This window comes from Neophocaena asiaeorientalis, unplaced genomic scaffold (assembly GCF_003031525.2).
Source record: "Neophocaena asiaeorientalis asiaeorientalis breed wild unplaced genomic scaffold, Neophocaena_asiaeorientalis_V1.1 scaffold204, whole genome shotgun sequence".
Taxonomy (NCBI): Eukaryota; Metazoa; Chordata; class Mammalia; order Artiodactyla; family Phocoenidae; genus Neophocaena; species Neophocaena asiaeorientalis.
The window spans coordinates 4,349,603-4,373,486 of NW_020173922.1; the positions used below are offsets into that span (position 1 = coordinate 4,349,603).

The following is a 23,884-nucleotide window of genomic DNA, read 5'->3' on the forward strand; positions in this document are numbered from 1 at the left end:
GCTCTACTTAGTGGCAGCCATAGTGATATAGGTACTTCAGAGACAGGGCTGTTAGTCAAATGAGACATAGATAAGCACATACAAAGTCAGGCAGGTGAGGCTCAGGGAGGTTAAACTTTTCCAACAGCTAACGAGTGGCAAGGTAAGGAGCAAACCCAGGTCTGCCTGAATCCAAACACTCTTTTCTCCTACCCCAGTGCTGTCTTTGTGGGTCATCTATGAGCCCAGCTCTGCTCCTCACCCCTTCACCACCACCTTCCTATCCAGAGTGGGAATGCAGCTCCAGCAAGCTCTCTGGGTAAGGAGAGGCTATCTTCTGCAAGCACAGCCCTTATTAGTATGTACATATAAATGAGGTACACCCCACCCCCCAGGTATGGAATATATTTCACTGTAGGGAGTAGAGCTCATCACCTGTAGCTAAGAAGATGAGGCTGGATTTTCTGAAAATCCCAAATGGGCCCATAGGAATGAAGTCTCTCTGCCTTTCCTAGAACCCACTGCTGCTGGGTGCTATGATGGTAAAACTTAAACCAAAGGATGGTGTATGCTCCATCACACCATGAGAAAGACAGTACCTTTAAGGCAGACAACCCTAGCTGAAGTTTCCATAGCCCCTCTAGCTATGCAGAGAGGGTAGCAACTCAATACCTGAATCATTCGCATCCACACTTACAAGATTAAGCACCCATTCCCTGTGCTATAGTACAAGGTTAACCCTTCCCTTGCACTCATTACAGGATCTGCCTCTTATCAAATGCTATGCAAGCTGATTATTATAACTATTATGCCATTATAATAACATTATTGCACTTTTTTCCTGCACTTAACATCTATTGGCTGATAGGTTTAACTGGTACATAAGCAATAATTACTCAGTGCTCTCTCCTTTCCAACCAAGCCTCTAGTGTGACTCTTAAAGCTAAATCCAACTGCAGCAAATGCCCAGGCCCAGCAGCAGTGGGAAACATGGCTCATGTGGGCTCAACCACCATATTTCCAGCGGTCACAGTACCAGAAACAGAGGCTCTGCTAGGTCCCTAATTGTTGACACACTCCCCCATTCCTGGGAAGGTGATGGAATTTGGCGGAAACACCAAGCAGCAAGCAATTTATTGTTGAAAACCCCTACAGGGTCAGAGGAGTCGTGTACAGGCCTCAGTACTGCAGAGGGACAAGCAGTACCAAATCACAATGCTACACACCACAGCAAGAGAAGGAGGGGAGGAAAGGAAAATGCATTTCTCCACTGGGAGCTCTCATATAAATGGTTCCCACAGAGCCATTCTGCCTGCTTCCCTATACACACTTCTTGGCAACTGCTGGTAAATTGGCAACAGAAAGAAGAAGAGGGAACAGAGGGCTATCTTCAGGCCCCATTTTGAAGCTAAGAAATCCGTCAACCTGGCTGCTGGGCCTTCTTCATGCAGAGCCCACCAGGGGCCAGGATGCAGCCTGGAGTCCAAAATGGAGAAGCAAGTCCCACTTCCGGTCAGCCGAAGCCCCTGACACAGTATATATATGTGACTATATATGTCACGCTACATATGACAAAGTAGAGAAAGATGTGAGATTCTATGACTACAGAATATCAATATGCCTGAATTACACGTTAGCCTTATTAAAGAAAAGGCAACCCATAGCGAGGCTGCATAAAAAACACATGATAAAACAAACCCCACCAGGAGACCAGGGCTGCCCCTCTTTGTTCTCTACCCTGTAATACACAGGGCTCTTTTTTTTTCTTTTTTAAAGGCGGAGAGGGGGCGGAAGGTTATTTGAATTTAAATTACCCGTGAACACTATAATCTGTGTGCAAGGAGAAAAGGAACATTCAAGAGTGCCAAGCGCAGGCCTTTGGGACATGTGTGGCCGAGGCAGTAGTAGCCCACAGGGCTTTCTCCTTCAGCCTCAGCTTGCTACTACTCTCATCACTTGGGAGCAAGCAAGCCAGCAGGCATGGCCCAGGCAGCACAAAGGGGCACTGTCTCCTAGGTCTAGGGAGAAGATTGTCCTCTCAGAAGGAAATTAATATGAAGCAACAAAAAATGCACAAGACCAGTCATCCACAGAAGTAACCCATCTGAGAAGGGAGTTTGGAAAGGTGTTTCTGTCTCTCTCACCACTATATTCTCATGGCCAAGCAGTACCTGACACATAGTGGGCGCTCAGCAAAAAACTGTAGATTTGGGGCTTCCCTGGTGGTGCAGTGGTTAAGAATCCGCCTGCCAATGCAGGGGACACAGGTTTGACCCCTGGTCCGGGAAGATCCCACATGCCATGGAACAACTCAGCCCATGCACCACAACTACTGAGCCCGCATGCTGCAACTACTGAAGCCTGCACACCTAGAGCCCGTGTTCCGCAACAAGAGAAGCCACTGCAATGAGAAGCCTGCGCACCACAACGAAGAGTAGCCCCCACTCGCCACAACTAGAGAAAGCCCATGCACAGCAACGAAGACCCAATGCAGACAAAAATAAATGAATTTATTTTTTAAAAAAACCAAAACTGTAGATTCAATGGTAGCCAGAAAGCCTACTTAGGTTGCAACAGATTGAGGAGAGCTAGAATCTAGTTGTTCCTACTGTAACCTGTGGTAAAAGAATGACTGTGGTCTGCAAAGGATACATAAAAGGGAATCTAGAGAATAAAAATGAATCTCTCTCCAATACATTCCTGGTGCCCGAACAGACTGACGAGTGTATTTTGGTCAGAATACAGATATAGCCCTAGAAGAACAATGCTGCAAGGAAAGAAGAGGAGAGGGAAGGAGACAGGGGAATAAATAGGACGAAATATTTACTGAGTGCTTACTATGTACATATCTGAAAACTCCAGGGGGGGTTTACAAATGAAGAAATAGGAGCAGAGAGGTTAAATAACTCATCTCAAGTCTCACAGCTAGTATACCGTTTGAATCCGTGTATATCTTATCTACAGCCAAGAGCTTTCCACCATGCTTCACCTTGACTTCCTCCAGAGCTGAGTTGGCTCCCAGCTCACCTTTCCTATAGTGGAGACAATGCTCCTACCTGTGCACACAAATCAACTTGGTAGTCATGTTTCTCAGAGCTAATTAGTTAACTGAAACTGTGGCTTGATGGTCTCATGAATTTCATATGCTTAAGAGAGCCCACTGGAACTTAAACCTGAGTTTAACATCTATTGGCTGATAGGTTTAACTGGTACATAAGCAATAATTACTCAGTGCTCTCTCCTTTCCAACCAAGCCTCTAGTGTGACTCTTAAAGCTAAATCCAACTGCAGCAAATGCCCAGGCCCAGCAGCAGTGGGAAACATGGCTCATGTGGGCTCAACCACCATATTTCCAGCGGTCACAGTACCAGAAACAGAGGCTCTGCTAGGTCCCTAATTGTTGACACACTCCCCCATTCCTGGGAAGGTGATGGAATTTGGCGGTGAACTAGCTGAGTTTCCAGACCTGCAAAGCTGCCAAACAGTGAGGCCTTGACTAAGCCATCAGCTGGTACATATCTCTATAACAACTCTCTTCAGCATAGCACAGGTTAGGGTTAGGTGAATAAAGATAAGCTGAGCATGATCTCTGCATGCCCCCAATAAGTTCTCTTCAGAGATTGCAAAGGAGGTACCAGGAGCCTCTCCCACTCTGAGCTGTGTCAGTAATACACAGAATTCTCTTTGAAGGCAACCTTATTCTGATTTAAGTAAGAATAGAAAAGGTAAAAAGTCAAAGATTTCTGCTTAGTTCTTAGAAGCAGTTGAGCCTTCCCTCCATGGTGCTCACTGCCTCTCTGAAGCTTCCAGAGACCTTCCACACCCATGACACCAGGGGCAGCAGACTGGAAAGGGTAAGATGATTTTTTTTTTAATTTATTTATTTATTTATTTTTGGCTGCATTGGGTCTTCGTTGCTGTGCACGGGCTTTCTCTGGTTGCAGCAAGCAGGGTAGCACTACTCTTTGTTGCGGTGTGGGCGGGGCCTTCTCATTGCAGTGGCTTTTATTGTTGTGGAGCACGGGCTCTAGGCGCGCGGGCTTCAGTTGCTGTGGCACGCGGGCTCAGCAGCTGTGGCTCGCGGGCTCTAGAGCGCAGGCTCAGTAGTTGTGGCGCACGGGCTTAGTTGCTCCGAGGCATGTGGGATCTTCCCAGACCAGGGATGGAACCCGTGTCCCCTGCATTGGCAGGAGGATTCTTAACCACTGTGCCACCAGGGAAGTCCCAGGGTAAGATGATTTCCAATGTTGTATTCTGAAGAGACCAGTGGTGAGGATCAGCCAGTGTTTCTAATGGAAGTGAATACCCTGGACAAACTCAGGGGAAACTAAGAAGTACTAAAACACACTGTCTCTCAGGGTTGTCTGTTTATTTTGCCTCCTGTATGAGGGCTTTCATCAGTTAAAATTGTTTTTTTCAATGCTTAGGGAAGCTGATGATTCACCCAGGTGCACAACAGCTGCTGGGAAGACCTGTGGGAAGGGACCACCCGGCAAAGGCAGGCTGTGTATGGTGAGGAGGGTCTCCCAGGGCACTCCCAGGGAGTGCCCTACATGCCAAACCATATGTTGTCAGGATATTAATCCAAATCCATCTTGCACACTTTGCAATGTTTACTCTCTCTGGGACACGGAGCATTAAATTATATCCAAGGACTACATGAGTCCTTCCAATTCTATTCCATACTTACTTCTTTGCTCAAAAGATTTGTAACCTGGAAACAAAGCCCTCTGCCTGATAGCAATAACACTCAGCAAAGAATAGAAAACCAGACTGTCAATTCAAGCTTCCCTAAAAGGTATCGCCCCAATGGAGCTTTAATTTACCCTATCTAGAAAATGGAGAAACCTACTACTGACCCCTTTTTTCCAGAGAAGATAGGCCTATGTAACTGAGATTCCTAAAGAGGGAAAAGCTAGAGCCGAAAGAGGAAAGAGAAAACACCACAGCTCCACCCCCTGCCCCTACTGCAACAGCTCTGAAAACCTGTAAGAGAATTCCAAAAAGAGAAGGCTACCTCACTGCCGTAAGAACTTAGAGCAAGGGGCATGAATGTAAACTAAGGCTAGCCAGAACAGTCACAGCTCTACCCTGACTAGCTATATGGCCCCAAGTAAGTCATTCAGACTCCCCAAACCTCAATTTTTCACCTCTATAAAATGGGGATGTTGTAAGGATCAGATAAAACAATGTATCCAAAAGCCCTTTAAAAACAGTAAAATGTTGAACGTACTTTAGTCCTGATTGTCATTCTAAGACCCCTAAGTGAGAAGCCCTAAAACACTTCTGGGGACCAGAGAAGCAAGGCTGCCACCTCTGAGAGGCAATCTACAGTGACTGGGTCTAGGTGTTTACAGAGAAACCCATGCTTCAGGACTAAAGAGAGAACAGAGAATTTGAAGAGATCAAACTTAGGCGTGCTCAGGTACATTAAAAAAAATAACAATATATGTACATGGTTCAAATTAAAGAAAGCACACAAAGGTATACAATGAAAAGTCAGTCTCCCTCCTCTCCTGTTCTCCAGCCACACAGGGGGTCTCACCAGAGACGACCACTCTTTTCAGTTTCTCATGTATTCTTCCAGATATTCCAATTAGCTAGTTTCTACTGCAGATGAGGATACCACTGGTGGCAACACTTTCAGACCCACAAGTAATACCAAGCAGTAAGCACTGCCATGGGCCCTTAGAGACTATGAAAAGAACAGGACAGCCAAAAGAAAGATAATGCCCTCCAAGAGGCTCCATAGAGGTACAGATTTCCTTCTGGCTATTATACTGCTTTGCCCCTTGGCTGACCACATTTAGGCAATGATTTTGTACAATATATTTCCCTTTCGGTTGTGCTTGCTCATCCAGAACCCCTTCTCAGAGAAGCCATTAACAGGAATGGTCTCTGGGACTTCACACTGTACCAGCCTGACCACCAGGCTCTTAGAAGTCGACAGAAGCAAGAACAACCAACAAACCTGCCTCAGCCGAGGCTGGGCAAAAAGAGCAAAAATCACGCATGTCCCCAGGACACCATCTTTCTGGGGACAGAATACAAGGGAGGATGAAGCCCAGACCGTGCATGGTCTCTGCAGGACTCAGCTCAAGAAACTAAGTCACTACCCACAGAAAGTCACAAGATGCTCTCTACCCAAGCTAGACTTTCACCAAAACTCCCTCAAAAGCTTTCAGGTTATGCCCTCCCCTCCCTTTCTTCTTCCACAAGGAACTTAAATGTGTGAAATTTCAGCCTCTACCCAAAGGTCACAAATGGATAGTGTACAGGTCAAATCTATACCACAGATGTGCTTTGGTAGTCCTTGCGGATTTCACATTAAAATCTGGATTTCTAGCTTCTCTTGTAACATGACATGAGAAGGCCACTAAAGCCACACTCGCCCATGGCAATAATGGGCTGAGTAGCAGCTGTCCCCCATTGAGCTCATAAGCGCTCCGGTTTGACACAGCCCAACATTCCCTGCTGCCTCACACTGTTTCTGACCCGGCCCTGGAACATCTTTGAGTTGGAGACCCTTGGTCAATGAGTGACAAAGAAGGCTGATGAACTGGTAGGCAGAGGAATTGACCAAATGGCTGGATTCCTGGATTCAAAAGCATGTATTAAACACCCTCTATGTGCCAGGAATTATGCTGGGGGCTGGATACACAAAGAAGAAGAATGAGGGATGCAGTTTCTGCCCTCCGAGAATTTCTAATCAAGTTGGGAAGATAAGACTTACTCTAAAGAATCAGACTGTTTCACACAAAGGGCTCTGGGAGTTGAGTGTGCCAGACTCACTGTGATTAGGGATCAAGGAATATTTCAAGGAAGAATTGAGATTTGAACATAACTGTTAATCATTTCTCAGGCATTCATGTATTCATTCATTCAACAAGCATTTATGGTGTCCATGTTACACTCAGCATTATGCTGGAGACAAAATAAAGCATGCCCATGTCCATGAGATCCTCATACAATAAGAGACAAAGCAATGAACAGGGTAAAGTATGCTGAATTCTATAATCAAAGTGTTGCTATGGGGATACAGATGAGTAGGTATCAGGCAAGACTGACTGAAGAAGGTGGATCTGCAGCATAAAGTAGGAAACTAAGCAGAGAGTACTCTGGACAAAAGAACTGGCAGAGACACAAACATGCGGAATGATTACAGGACCACATGGATCAGTTTACCAGGAGCAAAGGGTATTGGTAACGGTACAGGATATAATTAAAGTGGTAGGACAGGGATACACCGTGATAAGCATGAACACCAGGACAACTAATACATACGGAATTTATTTAGCAGCCAGTAAGTGCCACTGAAAGCTTCTAAACATGAGTGTTCTCCAATCTGCACTGTATTTAGGAAGACCCTAATGGGCAGTGGTACACAATGTCCTGGAGGAAGCCTAAGGAAAAGACAGGAGGAGGCTCCTATAAAAACTCAGGTACAGTTCCAGGAAACAGAGGAAGCAGTAAGACTAGACGAGAAAGATAGTGCAGAGGCTTGTCCCAAATTTTAAGACAATGGCATTTCTTTGAAAACAATCTTTAATTTCTGGGGTTTGTTACCTATTCAGACTGGTCTTGCCCCCAAATAATGAGGGTTTACCCTATTTGCTTCATTCAGAGAAGTAAGGCACAGGCTATAGTTATGATGCTCAGGATTTTTAAAACCCCAGCTTGAAATCAATATAATGGGGGGCAGTAACTTCAGGGGCTTTTTCCCCACTCCCACCCCCATTGCTACACTGAACCAGTTGCAAATCTCACAGGAAAAGAGCCAACTTGAGCACAAAATCCGGGTCAGTGTATTTGACTATGCCCCTCTGACCTTGCACAAGGCCAGAAATGGGCATACAAATCAGAAGAAAGCTGTGACAGAAGTCAAAGTCCCCTTAATGAGCTAATGGCTTCATGTCTGGCTGAAAAGCAGAAGGCAAGAGACAAGAACACATTGCCTCAGAGGGCTGGAGGCAGACTCTGGACCAGCCAGCCCTGCTCCATTAAAATCACCATGTCAGACACTGCACAGGAAACGGAGTCCCCTGACTGGGGCAGCCAGTTAGAGAGAGCCTCAAAAAGGTGAGAACTAAGCCGAGTAAGGAAAGAGATGGCAGAGAAGCTGCAAACTTCCTTGCTGTTCAAAACTTTTAGTTATTTAGCATGAGCATGATCAGTGTGATTGATAGGAATAATAAGCCAACCAACAAACACAATGATGCGATGGTTAAGATCACACACTTGCCCAGTCAGCATAACTTACCCTCTAACCAGGTCAGGAACTGGAAACTGCTGTTGCTGTCATTATTGATAATAATATATAGAGCACTTATACTGTGCCAGAGGATGCACTTTCTGCAATTCTCAATTTAGTTACAAAAGTAGCTATTACTATTCCCATTCTACAGATTATAAAATCAAGGCTTGGAGAAAATAAGTAATTTGTTCACAATCTGAAATCTAATAAGTAAATAGCAGAGTAAGAAACCAAGCGAGCTGACCCATGAGTGGGTTTTTTTTTCAACTGAAGTATAGTTGATTTATAATGTTGTGTTAGTTTCAGTACGTATATATTTATTCTTTTTCAGATTCTTTTCCATTATAGGTTGTTCGTTTGTTTGTTTTGGCCTCACCACACGGCAGGCAGGATCTTAGTTCCCCAACCAGGGATCAAACCCGTGCCCCCTGCAGTGGAAGCATGGAGTCTTAACCACTGGACCACCAGGGCAGTCTCTCCATTATAGGTTATTATGAGATACTGAATATAGTTCCCTGTGCTATACAGTAGGTCCTTGTTGTTCATCTGTTTTATATATAGTATGTGTACCTGTTAATCCCAAACTCCTAACTTATCCCTCCCGGCCCCTTTCCCCTCCTGTAACCATACATTTGTTTTCTATGTCTGTGAGTCTGTCTGTCTTGTAAATAGGTTCACTTGTATCATTTATTTTAGATTCCACATATAGGTGATATCATATGATATTTGTCTTTCTCTGACTTACTTCACTTAGTGTGATCATCTCACAAACATTGGACCCCTGAGTGGTTTTAAACCACCTGACATACCATTTATTCCTTCACTTTCTTTTTCTTTTAGAAATGTTTTAAAGGTTTGCTTGGATCACAAAATAAGGTCCACTGGTTCACTGGCTCCATTCTTCACAGAACACACAGCAGTCTGGCCTGGGAACTACTTCACTGCTTCTACAACAAGTGGAAACTTCAAATCTATTTCCTTTGGGATAAGAGCAAAAGGAAACACACTTCAACATAAATAGGAGAAAAATCAGGGCTTCCCTGGTGGCACAGTGGTTGAGAATATGCCTGCCAATGCAGGGGACATGGGTTCAAGCCCTGGACCAGGAGGATCCCACATGCTGCAGAGCAGTGAAGCCCGTGCGCCACAACTACTGAAGCCCACACGCCTAGGGCCTGTGCTCCACCTCAGGAGAGAAGCCACCGCAATGTGCTAGCAGCACGCGTACCGGAGCAGGGGGTGGCCCCCTGCTCACCACAGCTGGAAGGAGCCCATACACAGCAACAAAGACCCAACGCAGCCAAAAATAAATAAATTTTTTTTAAAAATCAGCATGACAGCCAAAAACCTCACTGGTGAGAGTTGTAAGATAATAAACAAGGCAGTCAGTGGAGGCAGGGCCTTCTCCCTCCCTAGAGATTTTTAACTGCAATAATATCTTGCATCTTTACAAGGCTCTAAATAATTCTAGCAACATCTATGGCCATCTTCTGTGAGCTCTCTGGCTTGAGTCTTGGCTCTGCCACTAATACACTGGTGGCCCTAAAAAAAGTATATGGCCCATTTCACTTCTCTGGGGCTCCTTTTATCAGTAAAATAGGAACCAATGGGAAGCAAAATTGAAGCCCTGGGTGGCGACAGAACTAGAAGGGTACCTCCTCTTTACTCACCCAAGGAACCACAAACAGCCATCCCTTGGATCTGAACAAGACTCAGTCCTGATGTTTGTAATGAACTTGATATAAAGACCCCCTAGGATGATCTCTTCTAGCACAGAAATACCGTGAATTTAGACTTTAGCAGCTGGGCCCAGGGGTGGAGATTTTGCTTCACGAATATAATCAAATTCAACCCTCATGAGTACGAGATGCAGAGGGTCACAAAATCAACCTTAAAATCCTTCTTAAGGAGCTGGCCTTTTATGCTTCCAATGTCTACTACTCACTGGATTCAAAGCATGACCAATCAATGTTTTCTGTATTGACTGTCCTACTTTATGTTTCTTCCACTGAACTAAAGCCTGCTAGTTTTCTACAGTTTGGTCAGACAGATGCCCTCCTTGGGAGACTCATAGAAATGAGAGGCATAAGCATGAAACTATTCACAAATGTAAAGAGACATCCATTTAAAAGTCCACTGGCATCAGCCTTCCTCACCAGACCTTTGGGATGCATCTCTCATTCTTCTTCCCATTTCTAGAACTCCTCTCTCTCACAAGACAGAAAGGGCAGGCAACTTGCAGAAAGGGAAGTGGCAAGACATGGATCAATTCATTGACTGCTGTACGTTTCTCTACCTGTGATGATAATAAGTGGTAATTAAAAGGCATAATCAAGAATACTTTCAGTCAAGCACTCCCTCTGGCAAGAGCACCAGAATCACAACTAACTGCTGAACAATCATTGACAGGAAGACACCGGAACTCACCAAATAAGATACCCCATATCCAAAGACAAAGGAGAAGCCACAATGAGACCGTAGGAGGGGCACAATCACAGCAAAATCAAATCTCGTAACTGTTGGGTGGGTGACTCACAGACTGGAGAACACTTATACCACAGAAGTCCACCCACTGGAGTGAAGGTTCTGAGCCCCACGTCAGGCTTCCCAACCTGTGGGTCCAGAAATGGAAGAAGGAATTCCTAGAGAATCAGACTTTGAAGGCTAGCAGGATTTGACTGCAGGACTTCAACAGGACTGAGGGAAACAGAGACTCCACTCTTAGAGGGTAAACAAAAGGTAGTGTGCACATCAGGACGCAGGGGAAGAAGCAGTGACCCCAGGGTAGACTGAACCAGACCTACCTGCTAGTGTTAGAGGGTCTCCGGCAGAGGCAAGGGGTGGCTGTGGCTCACCATGAGGACAAGGACACTGGCAGCAGAAGTTCTGGGAAGTACTCCTTGGTGCGAGCCCTCCCACAGTCCGCCATTAGCCCAACCAAAGAGCCGGGTAGGATCCAGTGTTGGGTTGCCTCAGGCCAAACAACCAACAGGGAGGGGACCCAGCTCCACCCATCAGCAGACAAGCAGATTAAAGTTTTACTCAGCTCTGCCCACCAGAGTACCAGCCAGCTCTACCCACCAGAGCACCAGCCAGCTCTACCCACCACCAGTCCCTCCCATCAGGAAACTTGCATGAGCTTCTTAGATAGCCTCATCCACCAGAGGGCAGACAGCAGAAGCAAGAAGAACTACAACCCTGCAGCCTGTGGAACAAAAACCACATTCACAGAAAGACAGACAAATGAAAAGGCAGAGGACTATGTACCAGATGAAGGAACAAGATAAAACTCCAGAAAAACAACTAAATGAAGTGGAGATAGGCAACCTTCCAGAAAAAGAATTCAGAATAATGATAGTGAAGATGATCCAGGACCTCGGAAAAAGAATGGAGGCAAAGACTGAGAAGAGGCAAGAAATGTTTAACAAAGACCTAGAAGAATTAAAGAAGAAACAAACAGAGATGAACAATACAATAACTGAAATGAAAAATACATTAGAAGGAATCAATAGCAGAATAACTAAGGCAGAAGAACGGATAAGTGACATGGAAGACAGAATGGTGGAATTCACTGCCGCGGAACAAGATTAAAAAAAATAATTATGAAAAGAAATGAAGACACACTAAGAGACCTCTGGGACAACAATAAACGCACCAACATTCGCATTACAGAGGTCCCAGAAGGAGAAGAGACAGAAAGGACCCGAGAAAATATTTGAAGAGATTATAGTCGAAAACTTCCCTAACATGGGAAAGGAAATAGCCACCCAAGTCCAGGAAGCACAAAGAGTCCCAGGCAGGGTAAACCCAAGGAGAAACATGCCAAGACACATAGTAATCAAACTGACAAAAATTAAAAACAAAGAAAAATTATTGAAAGCAACAAGGGAAAAACGACAAATAACATACAAGGGAACTCCCATAAGGTTAACAGCTGATTTCTCAGCAGAAACTCTACAAGCCAGAGGGAGTGGCATGATATATTGAAAGCTATGAAAGGAAAGAACCTACAACCAAGATTACTCTACCTGGCAAGGATGTCATTCAGATTCCATGGAGAAATCAAAAGTTTTACAGACAAGCAAAAGCTAAGAGAATTCAACACCACCAAACCAGCGCTACAACAAATGCTAAAGGAACTTCTCTAAGTGGGAAACACAAGAGAAGAAAAGGACCTACAAAAACAAACCCAAAACAATTAAGAAAATGGTCATAGGAACATACATATCGATAATTACCTTAAACGCGAATGGATTCAATGCTCCAACCAAAAGACACAGGCTTGCTAAATGGATACAAAAGGAAGACCCATATATACACTGTCTACAAGAGACCCACTTCAGACCTAGGGACACATACAGACTGAAAGTGAGGGGATGGAAAAAGATATTTCACGCAAATGGAAATCAAAGGAGAGCAATACTCATGCCAGATAAAACAGACTTTAAAATAAAAAATGTTACAAGAGACAAGGAAGGACACTACATAATGACCAGGGGATCAATCCAAGAAGATATAACAATTATAAATATACATGCACCCAACATAGGAGGACCTCAATACATAAGGCAACTGCTAACAGCTATAAAAGGGGAAATCGAGAGTAACACAATAATAGTGAGGGACTTTAACACCTCACTTACACCAATGGACAGATCATCCAAACAGAAAATAAGTAAGGAAACGCAAGCTTTAAATGACACAATAGACCAGATAGATTTTTTTTTTAATTCCTGATTAGCAATTCTTTCTTTCTTTTCTTTCTTTCTTTCGTTCTTTTCTTTCCTCCCTCCCTCCCTCCCTCTCTCTCTCTTTATGGATGCATTGTGTCATCATTTATTTACAGGAAGCCCCAACCAGATAGATTTAATTGCTATTTATAGGACATTCCATCCAAAAACAGCAGATAAGGGCTTCCCTGGTGGTGCAGTGGTTAAGAGTCCGCCTGCCAATGCAGGGGACATGGGTTCGAGCCCTGGTCCAGGAAGATCCCACATGCTGTGGAGCAACTAAGCCCATTGCCACAACTTTGACCCTGCACTCTGGAGCCCATGAGCCACAACTACTGAGCCCACGTGCCACAACTACTGAAGCCTGTGTGCCTAGAGCTCGTGTTCCACAACAAGAGAAGACATCGCAATGAGAAGCCCACACACCACAACGAAGAGTGGCCCCGGCTCACTACAGCCAGAGAAAGCCCTCGTGCAGCAACAAAGACCCAGAGCAGCCAAAAATAAAATAAATAAATGAATAAATTTATTAAAATAAACAGCAGATTACACATTCTTCTCAAGAGTACACGGAAATTCTCCAGGACAGATCACAGGTCACAAATCAAGCCTCAGTAAATTTAAGAAAACTGAAATCATATCAAGCACATTTTCTGACCACAACACTATGGGACTAGAAATCAATTACAGGGGAAAAGACATAAAAAACACAAACACAAGGAGGGTAAACAATACATTACTAAATAACCAACAGATCACTGAAGAAATCAAAGAGGAAATCAAAAAATACCTAGAGACAAATTACAACAAAAAAACGATGATCCAAAACCTATGGGATGCAGAGATGTAAAAGAATGAAATTAAAACACTCCTGAACACCATATACAAAAATAAACTCAAAATGGGTTAAAGACCTAAATGTAAGATCAGACACAATAAAACTCTTAGAGTAAAACATAAGAAGAACACTCTTTGATCGTATGTTAATGTATATGTGTGGAACCTAGAAAAATGGTACAGATGAACTGGTTTGCAGGGCAGAAATAGAGACACAGATGTAGAGAATAAACGTATGGACACCAAGGGGGGAACGTGGCGTGGGGGTGGTGGGATGAATTGGGAGATTGGGATTGACATATATACAGTAATATGTATAAAATGGATAACTAATAAGAACCTGCTATATAAAAAAATAAAATTTAAAAAATTTAAAAAAAAAAAGAATGCTTTCAGTCTAGACAGCCAGCAAGCAGACCTCATAAACATACCCCTTCCCATTTCTGTGTAGATATGACATGTGACATGGGCTAAACATCGGACACTACCCAAAGGCTCCAATTTCTAGACCAGGAACACCTGGGCTCAGCTGTGAGCAAGGCCAAGGAGGCACCAGAGAAGCAAATGTAAAGAATAAATTCAATTCCTGCCTCTTTGGAGAAGTCCAAGTAAAAATATCCCTCCTACCTCCACCCATATTCCATTTCTTTCCGAATCTCTTATCATTAGGCTTTGAGGCAGACAGTATAGAATAACTTCAGAAAGGGACAAACAACTTCTGCTCTGAATTATTAAGAACATCAACAAGCAAAGAAATAAACATCATTCTTACTAATCCTCATGATTACAAACATCTAATGGCCAATGAGTTTACTGGGCCTGCTACACCCATTTGTTTATACCCTGTACATAACATGCTCAGTGATTAGAAACAGCTCTGCTGGTTGGAAAATGGAACTAGTAAGGACAAATCCACAGCTCTGACCCTCCTAAAAGCCAGCTAGCTCCAATCTTTGCATGACAGCCATTAGCTAGAGCCAGCCATCTCATAAGAGGCCCAAACAGAAGAGGGTAACAAAGGCACTATCCCTAAGGCATCTACAACATGTAAGACGTTACTCAGTGATCTCTTCAACAGCAGGAACTCTCTTTTCACAACATTTTCCATTGGGCTTGGCACCTAGTAGGGCCTTGAGAAAATAAGTTGAATGGCTGATTATCCTGCTGATGATTGCAGACTCCTGAGGAGTGGGGATGGGCAGCAGAGTCAACAAAAATAGCTCTAGAATCAGAACTGGATTTAAAGACTGACTACACCAAACTTTTTGACCTTGACCAAATCACTTAACCTCACTAAGCTTCAGTTACTTCATCTGTAAAATGGGGATAATACCAACTATCTTACAAGGTTGATGTGAGGACTGAATGAGATAATATTCTCCTGCTTTCACTAGTTTGGTGTTTGAGGTGTTGAAAAAGCTTATCGTAACAGCTAGAATTTCTAGATAGAAAACAAGCCTTGATGACTGTATTAGTGAGACAATATAGGATAAGAGCATGCATTCTCAATGAGGGCAAAATCACCCCCAAAGGGGTGAAAACTGATTCTTGGGGAAGAAAAAAATCTTAGATATTACAACAGTTTGTGGCCCTCCAAAGAGCCACAGTACATAAACAGATACACAGTACATCTGTGGTATTAAAATTCCACTGACTGGAGGCAGGGGGGCAATTAGGGAAAAAAATGTCTCAAAAGGTGCTAATAAAAAAGGTTGAGAAACACTTGATTAGATGTCCAAAGGGACAACCCAGTTTCCTCAAGAACCTCATCATACTGGCACCTAATCTTGCACTTCCGGCCTCCAGAACTGTGGAAAATAAGTGTTATTTAAACCACCCAATCTATGGTATCCTGTTATAGCAACCCATAATTGACTAAGTCACTTCTCAATGCCTCAAATAGTGCCTAGGACACTATTAGGAGAATGAAAGCAGACATGGCCAGCCAACATAACCACACCCTTGTGTATCAGTCTGGGCTAAACATAGTTCAGTTGCTCCTGGATTCTCACTATCTCCAAGGTAGAAAATTGCACAAGTGAGGATGTTTACAGGTTTACACAAGTTTACAGGTGTAAACTCTTCACAAATCAGGAAAATTCTGACAGGTTCTTCACATGTGTCCTGAGCAGCCTGACTCTTTTATGAGGTTTTCATCCCAAAGACAAACTCAATTACTGCTGAAGCTAGTAATCTGGGGTTACCAGCCCCTGGTGACAGCCCCACCTGAACAGGCTATCCTCCTCCCCTACTCAGCAGTAAAACCCTTGGTGAAAGTAAATAAAGAAAAGAAAAGGGCAGGATATTCCTTCCTTATAATTAAAATAAGAAGCTCTATGTTATGGAAGACTAAGGCTTTCAGCTTAAAGCCAACTCAGAGAAGGATAAAGCATTCATCCTTGCTCAGAAAGAGAAAAGATTAGCTCCACAAGGACAGGTCTCCAAATTGACACCAAATCCAGGCATTAGAGATTCCTGTGCTACAGAGCGTGATCTAAGCACCAGCTGAGGCCCCAGAGAAAAATCCCCAGCAATCCACAACCAAGGGGCTGGCATTGTAAGAATGTTCAGATTAGCTCTCCTGAAAAGAGGCTTACTCCAAGAAACTGGCAGATGGCCTCCACAGCACAGCTTCACTCAGGAAAGGATAGAAAATGAATGAAAAATAGAACTACCATACAGCCCAGCAATCCCACTACTGGGCATATACCCTGAGAAAACCATAATTCAAAAAGAGTCATGTGGGCTTCCCTGGTGGCACAGTGGTTGAGAGTCCGCCTGCCCATGCAGGGGACACGGGTTCATGCCCCGGTCTGGGAAGATCCCACATGCCGCAGAATAAGAACCTGCTGTATAAAAAAATAAATAAAATTCAAAAAAAAAAACCCTATCATGAGTACCATTAACTGAGACCACTCCCTGGCTCTACATTTCCTAAACTATAAAACAGGTGTAAGAATATCTACACCCCATAAAAATAAAAAAGAAAAGAAAAGAAAAGAGAATACCATATGCTAACTCATATATGGAATCTTAAAAAAAAAAATGGTTCTGAAGAACCTAGGGGCAGGACAGGAAGAAAGACGGAGACATACAGAATGGACTTGAGGACATGAGGAAGGGTAAGCTGGGACGAAGTGAGAGAGTGGCATGGACATATATACACTACCAAATGTAAAACAGCTAGTGGGAAACAGCCGCATAGCACAGGGAGATCAGCTCTATGCTCTGTGACCACCTAGATGGGTGGGATAGGGAGGGTGGGAGGGAGACGCAAGAGGGAGGGGATATGGGGATATAGGTAAACATATAACTGATTCACTTTGTTATACAGCAGAAACTAACACAATATTGTAAAATAAAGCAATTATACTCCAATAAAGATGTTAAAAAAATGAATGAAGAAAAAGACAGGAGGCAGGATGAGAAGGTCTGAGCATGAATCCACAAACATAAATGAAATAACAATTAGAAGGCATCCACCTATATGGAAAAAGGCACAACTTTCCTTTACAAACGCTCCTGTCTTTTTGAATATTCTCATTTATAGCAAATCTTCATTCTTTGAGGGTGAAAACAGTTATTGCATTCCTATGTCCCAAGAGCTTTCATATTACTACCTCATTTAACCACTCTTTAAAATATTATTCCCATTTTTATCCATTGGAAAAACCAACCCTACGAGGTGAAAGAACTTGTCCAAGGTCATATGGCTAATAAGAAATAGATTCAGAATCAAAACTCATGTTCAGGGGCTTGTCTGGTGGCGCAGTGGTTAAGAATCCACCTGCCAATGCAGGGGACACGGGTTCGAGCCCCAGTTCAAGAAGATCCCACATGCCATGGAGCAACTAAGCCCGTGCACCACAACTACTGAGCCTGCGCTCTAGAGCCCACACACCACAATTACTGAGCCTGTGCGCCACAATTACTGAAGCCCACGCGCCTAGAGCCCATGCTCCACAACGAGAAGCCACCACCACAGTGAGAAGCCCGTACACTGCAACGAAGAGTAGCCCCCACTCGCCGCAACTAGAGAAAGCCGGCGCGCAGCAACGAAGACCCAATGCAGCCATAAATAAATAAATTTTTTTTAAAACTCATGTTCAGGGAATTCCCTGGCAGTCCGGTGGTTAGGACTCTGCCCTTTCACTGCCGAAGGCCCGGGTGCAATCCCTGGTAGGGGAACTAAGAGCCCACAAGCCACGCCATGTGGCCAAAAAAAAAAAAACTCATGTTCACCACTAGGTCCACTTCAAATGAACTGTTAATTCATCTGAAGTCAAGGGACAGGACTGCTTACCCATGCCATTTGGGGTTTAAAAAAAAAAAAAGTATGGTATCATGTATTAATGAAACTGATCTCTCATATGGTTCAAAAATGTCTCTGTCAGAGTTGGATTTTCAAAACTACTTTGTTCAAAGGCCATATCAAAAAAAAAATTTTTTTTATATGGGAATTCCCTGGCAGTCCAGTGTTTAAGACTCCACTTCCAATGCAGGGGACACAGGTTCGATTCCTGGTCAGGAAACTAAAATCCCATATGCCGTGTGGTGCGGCCAAAAAAAACAGAAACAAAAAACAAAGGCCATATCACTTAAGTGATGCCACCCACAACCCCGTCCACTTGCACCTACACATACCATTCTAAAGGAGAACAAGACTCAGTGAGAATTAAGTTCTGGCATGTTCATTTCAAACCCTTTTTTTTAACTTTCAGTTTCACTTCATTATCCTTTTCTCCTGTCAATGAAACACACCAGGGCTCAAAATTGGCCTCTGCAGAGAATAGCTCGTATTCAAAGACAGCAGGAAAGGTGAAGAAAGCAGGAATCAGAGGGCAAGGCAATTTCTCATTCCTGAGCTACCACATCCCCACTAACATACTCCCCATTCCCATCGTCTGTAAAATGGGAGCAATAAGTCTCTTCTGTTGCCAATTTCATCAGAACAGCACATGTATTAATTAGCTGATAAAATTCACCAAACACTCAAAAGAAAGGTAAAAATAAATCTGGTGTGGCAACACCTTTAAAACCCAAGGTCCATGTTCTCAACTGAAGCCACAGACCAAGTCCTGATCCATTTTGAACAAACATCAATCCTAATATCCTCATGTCCTGACTCCCATCAAAATCCTATCCAATCTCCAAATCTGGCTAGTTTTATCATAAAAGAAAAGAGCTTGGGTAGGTTGGGAGCTAAAAACACACGCAGATACAAAACACATCTTTCCCACTGTCAAAACAAGCACTGTGTTTATAAAAATCAATTTCTTCTCTTAGCAAACATGTAGGATTCATTCCTTACCTGCCTACCTAGTCTGGGTTTAATCTAACCCCCTCAATCCCCCAAAGCAGTCTGCCTTTTTGTTTTGTTTTATTTAGGCCAGAAAGCCAGCTGGACCTGAATCGAGGCTAAGCATTTAAAAGTATCAGAAAATTGATCTTACATATGAATCATATTTTTTAAATTATTATTATTTTTTAAGGCATCAAACAGCCCTCTAGCTCCTTTAGTGCAAAGAAAACCCCCACTGGCCTCTTAGGTGCTGGGCATTTCCTGACTCCTTGTTTTTCCCACATGTGGCTCATATTTCAAATGATTTTCTTCTGCCTTCTTTGGCAGAGAATTTCAAAGCGAGGATTTCTGGACCACCTAAATCAGAACCACCTGGGAAGGATTGCAGGTGCCCATGCCCCACTTTACCCGAAATTCCTGTAAGTAAAATCCAGGGATATGAACAACCTTCTGGGTGATCTGAAACACACCCAAGTCTCTAACCCCTACTTTAAAGGCAAGTATTTCATCTACCAGGGCAAAGGATAACACAAGACAGGAGTGGAAATACGACGCGGGTAGGGCTCAATTCCACATGGTGAAGAGACACCAGAATGTCAACACTGGAGCAGCTGGACAAATGCAGAAACTGAGGCCGGGAAAAGGGAACAGGGAAGGGAACTAAAACAGATGCGAAGCCAAAAGCCCGTCTCGGAGGCCCACTGCCTCATCTCCTGGCCTTTAAACAGGGTTACGGGAGACGTTTTGAGAGGGAAAAGTAGGGAAGGCAGCCTTGGGCTGAGAGGCCAGGTCTGAGGAAACCAGTGAGGAGCTCAGAGCCCCCTTGTACGTCCCGCTTCGCAGACACTGCAGGGGGGCGATATGCAGGGACCCCACAGCAGTACTGGGAAGGCGCCGGGGCCTCTGGCAGGAGGAGACCCGGGCAGCGCCCTGAGCCCCAAGCCCAGGCCCAGGGCCAGGCAGCCCTCACCGCCCCTACCTTCGGCTTCCCGCCCGGTAGCCGAGGGGCAGACACAACCCCCACAATTCCAGGCGGCCGCAGCGGCAACCAGCTCCCTGTACGCAGACGCAGCGGCCACCGTCAGAAGCCGTGAGCGCGCGGCTATTATGTCACTCGCCTCCACGCCCAACTGCCGTCTTCCGGACAGCGTACGACCGCCTCACTCCCTTTCCCGCACGCGGAGTTGTCAGCCCCACCCCTCCCGGCTTCTGTTAAGTCCCGCCCCCTAGCGTGTATCTGAGCAAACCTCCTGGAACTTATTTATCCCAGTATTCCTCCGCCAGCGTGAGGTACCCGCGGGGCTAGTTTTGCTCCTAAACCAGAGCTTAACTTCTTTCTAGCGGAAGGATCATCAGAAAGAAGTCAGAGGTGGGCCTTCCCTAGTGGTCCAGGGGTTAAGACTCCGGGCTTCCACTGCAGGGTACGTGGGTTCGATTCCTGGTTGAAGAACTAAGATTCCCACAAGCCGCATAGTGTGGCCAAAAAGAAACCTAGAGGTGGTAGGGAGTAAAAAATCAAACTGGTGTGACTCAGTTGGGATAAAGCAGTAAGAAGCCTGAAGCAATAAACAGTCCTTAGAAAATTTATGCAGAATAGGGCACCAGCAAGTCACCTACTTTATATACTTATGTAATGTGTGAATTGAAAACGACTAATTATTTTAAAAATAAAAGTCACCATCAGCTCTAATTCCGTTCTACCACTGAATATCTTATTTATATATGCCAGGTGTTGTGTATACATTATATTTACTTCTTATAACTTCTTTTTTTTTTTTTTTGGCTGCATTGGATCTTTGTTGCTGAACGCGGGCTTTCTCTAGCTGCAGCGAGTGGGGGCTACTCTTCGTTGCAGTGCACAGGCTTCTCGTTGCGATGGCTTCTCTCATTGTGGAGCATGGACTTTAGGCGTGCAGCCTTCAGTAGTTGTGGCTCACGGGCTCTAGGGCGCAGGCTCAGTTGTTGTGGCGCACGGGCTTAGTTGCTCTGCGGCATGTGGGATCTTCCTGGACCAGGGCTCGAACCTGTGTCCCCTGCATTGGCAGGTGGATTCTTAACCACTGTGCCACCAGGGAAGCCCCTCATAACTTCTTAAGATCAGAGCTGTCACCCCCATTTTATAGATGGGGAAGCTGTGGCTCAAAGAGGTTGAAAGACTTATACAAGTTCATACAGTCTGAAAGTGCTAAAACTGGGAATTTAAGTCAGAGAAAGGATAATCTAAACAATAAGAGCAAACAATCAACCTATCTGTTTAGTTCCTTTCCCTTTTCCATGTATCATGTGAGCTTCTAGCAGTTAATCTACTTTCTTGATTATGTTTACTTCAACCAGATGGATGATTGACTTCACAGCCATGAACAAACTTTGGTTAGTAGCCTGGGAAGAGAGAACAAGCCCCTAGGCTTCAGTGAGTAGTGCCACTTTATTAGAAAAACCTACATAAGATACTTCCCCGGGACTGGGTGGGAAAGGACAGGGAACAGCTCACTTTTCCCATGGAACACCCAGGAGGCTGGTGAGAATAGCTGGGCCCAGGAATAATTCTAGTTTGTGTCACTGCCTAGTACCATGAGGACAGATAATAAATGTTCAACAAGTATTTACTGCATCAGTGGTACATTGCATAGTGAACATATAAATTACAACTGAGCCTGACACAAGTTATAAAAAAGATATTAATAAAGTACTACAAGAGTAAGATGCTTAAAAATAGAATAACTCAAATCTCAGAATTCATACTTAAACGCATGAGCCAAGAGAAGAGTCCAGCTGGACACAGAGCTGCCAACACTCACAGGAGCCTGGCTTCCTTCTTGGGACAGATCTAACCAGCTCAAATATGTGCAGAAGGAAAATTCTGTGTCCCCCCAATCCCCAAACCTCTAAAAGCCCTGATTGAGAACCCCTTCCCAGGGGAACTAGCTCCAAGCTCAAGCCTATTGAGCTGCTAAAATCAGAGTGCAGGGCTGGGCCTAAGCAGATTGCCTCTACTCTTGTGGCCCCCAAACAAGGAGGACCACTGTAAAGGTGGAAAGTTTGAAATCCAAGGATCAGATTGGGTGGTGGGATTACGTTGGTCTCTTCTCTGTTTCCCTGTATTACTCTTGGAATTGAGCGGAAATAGTTTTAAATTTCCTTTTCAATAAGTAAACAACAACTAAAAAGCCTTCTGTCCCTTACAACTCTGTTGGAGAGCTTCCAAGTTCCCTCTTTCACTCCCCAGAAGAGCAAAACCTTGGAAAGGTAAAAAGCCTGGGGAACCACCTTCAACCTTGCCACCATCAATTAAGGGAAACCACAGCAGCACCCACCCCCAGAGCCCTGGCTAGGCAGAGGGCTATGATCGATCTGGCCTACCTCTGGCCTACCTCAACAAGCAAAATGTGTGAATAGATCATTTCTCCTCTGATCAAACTTTCCCAATTAATCTCCGACAAGCCTGATACCCAGTTGTGTGAAAGCATTCCTGACATCAGGAATTGGCTCCCTGCTCTCTCTGGATGGCCCTAGAATGTTGAGTGTGGGGAGCCGGAGCCCTAGCTCTCTGTCTCACCACCCCATTGTCCTGCCCCCTCCTCTGTGTGTACCCCCCAATCCCAGCTCTCACCATACACTTTATTTTTTTTTATTTAATTAATTTATTTATTTGGTTGCAGCAGGTCTTAGTTGCAGCAGGTGGGCTCCTTAGCTGTGGCATACAAACTCTTAGTTGCGACATGATTGTGGGATCTAGTTCCCTGGCCAGGGATCGAACCCGGGCCCCCTGCATTGGGAGCATGGAGAGTCTTAACTGCTGCACCACCAGGGAAGTCCCTCACCATACACTTTAAATCCTGCTGCCAGGAATCACTTCTGAACTCCAGACATTTTATTTACTTGAACATGAGTACTGTGCTACATGCGGTGAGGATACATCTCTGATACTATCCCACCTGTTCTTACCCTTAAAGAGCTCAGAGTCAGATGAGAGACACAGAAATGTAAACAGATCAAATCAACACAGTCCAGCAAGGGCCATAAAACAGAAATTTTAACAAAGAGCTATAAGTTCACACTTCTGTCTATCTTTCCAGATCCCTTATGTGAATAAAACTTTTTCACATTCATCATCTTGTTTGCTTCAGACAGCCCTATGAGGCAGATGGGGCCAATTTTTATCCCCATTTTACAAATAAAAGAAAAACTCTTCTCTCTGAACTCTTCAGAGCTATGCTGTCCAGCACAGTAGCCAATAGCCACATGCAGTATTTAGATTTAAATTAATTAAAATTAAATAAAATTTTAAGCTCAGTTCCTTAGTCACACCAGTCACATTTCAAGTGCTCAAGAGCTAATGTGGCTAATGTCTACCATATTGGACAGTGCAGATTATGAAACATTTCCATCACCGCTAAAAGCTCTGTTAGAAACAGTGCTTTAGAGGTCCTGAGAGGCTGAGAGTCAGTACAAGGGCAGGACTGTGAAGCTAGAGAGAGCTCTCTGGGTTCCCAGAAAAGCTAAATCGAGCTGCCAACATGGAAGAAGCAAGAAGCTGAGAGCAAGAAGCTCAGGGGAGGAGCTTCCCTGGTGGCGCAGTGGTTGAGAGTCCACCTGCCGATGCCGGGGACACAGGTTCGTGCCCCGGTCCGGGAAGATCCCACATGCCGCGGAGCGGCTGGGCCCGTGAGCCATGGCTGCTGAGCCTGCGCGTTCGGAGCCTGTGCTCCGCAACGGGAGAGACCACAACAGTGACAGGCCCGCATACCGAAAGAAAAAAAAAAAAATTCAAAGGGTTCTCAC

The 23,884-nt window shown here is 44.4% G+C and overlaps 1 protein-coding gene across 2 annotated transcripts in view; it reads right to left on the bottom strand.

Moving 5' to 3' along the window:
• Positions 1-23,884, bottom strand: part of SIL1 (SIL1 nucleotide exchange factor) — a 282,845-nt gene that overhangs the window by 214,734 nt on the left and 44,227 nt on the right. Inside the window, exon 1 of one of the 2 annotated variants that reach the window (XM_024752380.1) lies at positions 20,082-20,236. The exons of the other annotated variant lie outside the window; for it this stretch is intronic. The gene's annotated coding sequence lies outside the window, so the exon portion shown is untranslated. Of the gene's footprint in view, positions 1-20,081; positions 20,237-23,884 lie in introns of those variants that run through there. 2 annotated transcript variants of the gene reach the window in all.